Source organism: Egretta garzetta, unplaced genomic scaffold (genome assembly GCF_000687185.1).
Source record: "Egretta garzetta isolate BGI_Z169 unplaced genomic scaffold, ASM68718v1 scaffold486, whole genome shotgun sequence".
NCBI classification, from domain to species: domain Eukaryota; kingdom Metazoa; phylum Chordata; class Aves; order Pelecaniformes; family Ardeidae; genus Egretta; species Egretta garzetta.
In genome coordinates this window covers 2400813-2404712 of record NW_009260126.1, presented here as the reverse complement: position 1 = coordinate 2404712, position 3900 = coordinate 2400813, and the positions used below count along the sequence as shown (strand labels likewise).

General features: G+C 36.9%; 1 protein-coding gene across 3 annotated transcripts in view; it reads right to left on the bottom strand.

Annotated features, from left to right (window-relative positions):
• Nucleotides 1-1571: 1571 nt before the first annotated feature.
• Nucleotides 1572-3900, bottom strand: part of LOC104128617 (SEC23 interacting protein) — a 21492-nt gene continuing 19163 nt past the window's right edge. For 2 of the 3 annotated variants that reach the window (XM_035896893.1, XM_035896895.1), the window contains exon 18: nt 1572-2622. The gene's annotated coding sequence lies outside the window, so the exon portion shown is untranslated. Of the gene's footprint in view, nt 2623-2692; nt 3704-3900 lie in introns of those variants that run through there. The other variant, XM_035896894.1, reaches the window with a different exon arrangement.

Genomic DNA, 3900 nt, shown 5'->3' with positions numbered 1-3900 from the left:
GGGTCTTACTTTTTTTTCTTTTCTCCTATTCTCTCCCCCATCCCACAGAGGGAGGGGGGGGAGTGAGCGAGCGGCTGCGTGGTGCTTAGTTGCCAGCCGGGTTAAACCACGACACAGGGAAAACTTCAAACTTTTGTATACAGATTGCCTAATTAAAGTTCAATCAGCATTGTCTATTTAATTATGAATGACAATACCTACTACTCTTTAGAGAAATCAAAAAAAAAAAACCAACCCCAACAAACCTACAGCAGCATGTATCAAGAGTCCGTGATGTATATGGCCTGTCCAGTAAGTTGTTGCAGCATGCTAGGAAGATTTCTGCTGAGGAAGTAATACATACAAATACATGTAAATTTACTCTTTAAATTCCATTTGTTTTACAATTTTTCTTTGTTTTTTATAATCATTGGTTACACTCTGATTTTTCCTTCCTTAATGTCTGAACTTCTGTTTGGTTTTAAGATGCAAGAATTACTAGTTACTGCAGTTGCAGTCAAATTTTTATTTATATAACCAGAACTGATTTTAATGCTATATTCAATTTTTCCGCTCCAGATGGTCCTCATTCACCTGCAATATTCTCCTATGCATCTTTCCACTGCAAAGTAAGCTTCTTGCCAGCCTGGGTCCCCCATGCCACAACACTTCTCACAGACCCATAAAATTCTACTGTTCCTTGGTGCTGCTGTTCCCTCCCAGAGGGCTATATCACAGCCCATCAGCTTTACAGTAAAAGAAGAAAGTGAACAAGACACCATCAGAGCCATTTAAGCATATTCATCAGATTATTCAGTGTTGCAGAGTTGATAAATGTAAGTGTATAACCATCTACTCTATGATACTCAAGATGAAAATGAGGCCAGTGGTTGTGGTTTGTGTTTTTGTTTGGTTTGTTTTTGGGGTTTTTTATAATATATTATTTGTATTTTAGCTAACAAAGCAGAATGCAGAACTCCTAAAACTCGGTCCTTAGAGGTTAATTTCCAAAGATACAAATACGTTTCTTTTGGATAAGGTTTCCTTTGGCAGACTTGCTTCCCAGAACAAGATGGACTTTGATAAACTAAAGCAAGTCCAGCGGGAAGTCCCAAGATGACTACAGGGTTGCAGCACATGGCATGCCAGAAGATGTCAAGGAAAGTGTTCAGTCTTGAGAAGCCAAACAGGAAAATCTTACTGTCCTCAACTATCTAACGTGAGAGTACAAGAGAAGACAGAGACATTATTCTTGAAGATGCACAGAGAAAGGGCAAGAGACACAAGCTCCACCTGCGAAACTTCAGTTGTATATTAGAAAAAAATATGGCAATCATAGTAGTCAAACATCAGCATAGGGCCCAGAGAGGTGAAGAATCTCCATCCTTGAACAAGGCCCTGAGCCACTCCTGTCTTTAGCAGGGGAGTTGGACTAAGTAACCTCTCCAGAGGTCCCCTTCAACCTATTTTCTGTGATGAAATACAAAACCTTGCTGTACAGACCACTGGAAGGAAGGTGTTTTTAATTATAATAACCAAAATATATACACAGTAACGTGTATTTTACATATACCAAGGAAAAAAAAACATACTGCATTTCAAAATTCATTTACTGCAATAACAGAGGCAAATAGTCAGTAGTAAGGTTAAGTCACTAATATTAGGAAAAGCCACAATTTGCATGTAAGTTGAAGCCAGGTGAAAGCTCCAGAAGCTCAGTATTCAGAGACATGAATTCAAAGGATTTCATACTACCCAACTCATCTCAACTTCACTACATGAAAATGGAGTCTGGACCTAGATTATTACCCAGCACCCATAAACTTCAGATTCCTCTATTTACATTAACTGTTTTGAGATATTAAAACTGCAAGGTCAAGGTAAGTATTTTAGTTCTCACAATGGCAGCCTAGTTTCACTAAAATTACCTTAGTTACCAGACCAAAATGTTATTTTAAATTGTTCTTCACTTCAGGAGATACGAATGCTGAACTAGCTGTAACAAACTGCTAACATTTTCAAAGTCAAAGGTTCATTTTTACTTAAAAAAAACCCCACAATAAAACTCTTAACAGAGGCTTAAAAACACCTTTATAAAATAATCTCCATCACGCTTACAATAGTAAGAAAATTATTCTGGTTGCTAGTTTTCAGTAAATATGAACTGGTTTGTGTAATCTGTATTAAAGATGATTATAACTACAGTTCGCGTGTTATTTTTAAAAAGGTAGACCAACAAACATGTCAAGAAAAGCAGATTATTGCTGTCTCTCAACAAGTCCTTTTTAATAAAGATATGCTGCCTTGATAGGCAAAGCATGTTTGACAGCCAGCTGAGACAGGATAGCTGAAGGAGAGAAGTAATGATTTGCATGCAAAAAAACCTTCTTCGGCAATCACTTTATACTTCGCAACTGTGCAATTAAAATGATTTAAAATTTTCTCATTCCATCCATGTCCTGAATGACAGTGCTGATCATCTCAAAATTTAAGTTTGCTTGAAGTGACACAAGAAGGCAGAATCTGAGCAAGTTCTGGACTGGCAGAAAAAAGTCTGATGCTTATCCTGTCATCTGTAACTATGAAAATTCTAGATGTTCTTCAAAGGATTTTTCACCAGGGCTGTTGGAGCAACAGGTACTGCTGTGCAAAGAAAACAGAATATGTACATATGGGAAGTATGAAATAGATTAAGTTTTCTATTCCTGCAGTAGTACTAACAAAATTAAATATGCCAGCATTCAATTTCAAGAGGACTCAAAAAAATCTAAAAATCCATACACATTTTAAATGAGTTTTTTAATACAATAAGCTCCTGAAATTTGCTTTTTGTGGACACAGACTGGCAATTACATTTACAAACAGAAAAGGCTCACAACAACTGCTCATAGGATGTCACTATACATTTTAATTAGCTACGAGATTCTTTAACTTATGTTAATAAATTATCCTACTCTAAGTGGAGATAGAAATAAAGATGTGATAGTTTATACATCCAAGCTTTAATATGCTGACGTATTCTCCTCCCTCACTGGGGCCCTCTAAAAAGAACCGTAAAAGTAATAATATAGAGTGAGTGTACTCAAATCTTCTAACCAACACAGTGACAGATACTCCCGTGAATCTAATAAAAAGAATAAGATGCTAGTGGTGGCTATGCTTTACTAAAGAAGGAAAAAATTCACATTTGCAAGAGTAGTTTAAAAACATCTTAGCATTTTCAGTTTCAAGCAAGTTACCAAAACAGATCCAGGAAATGAAATTTCCCATTTATATGTTAAACTTGTCCCAAGCACTTCTTTACATTGTTTACATGAAATCTGGTTTCACAAAGAACAGCTTCAAGATGATCTAGAAGAGCTAAATCAAGTCACTCATACAAAATAAAAGTAGAACTCAAGAGGTTTTAATACTATTTGTACTATTTTGTCAGTGAGTAGAAGCAAACACAAAACTGGTGAGTAGCTACCAACATAAGTGCAATTCTTCTCATATGTAATTTTAGCTAAGATAGTTAATGCTACTGACTTGACTTAGTTAAGAGTAAGTAGATGTCAAGAAAAGCCTCCCAAGACAGAACACTACACAAACATGCAGCAGATGCTGTGCATCAATGACCCCTCTTCTCCGATTTCAAAATTCATCCTCCATACGATGAAGCACAAGCAGCCACCTTAGTCCCTCTGTTTTTAAGAACACCATTTGGCCAACTCCCTGCATCTCTCTGAAAGAAAAAAATCAGCTAATTCAGACCAGAGATAAAACCAAACATCCAGCTCCTCCCTTAGCTTGCCTCTGCTAAATTTTTATCTGCTTCAAAATTACCAGAGCCCCCAAGAAGTTAAAGGGATGTGCACTGGCCAACAAGCAGCATAAAGATCAACATTCCTGAGAAGAGGCAAGCAGTCCAGTAGATCCTGT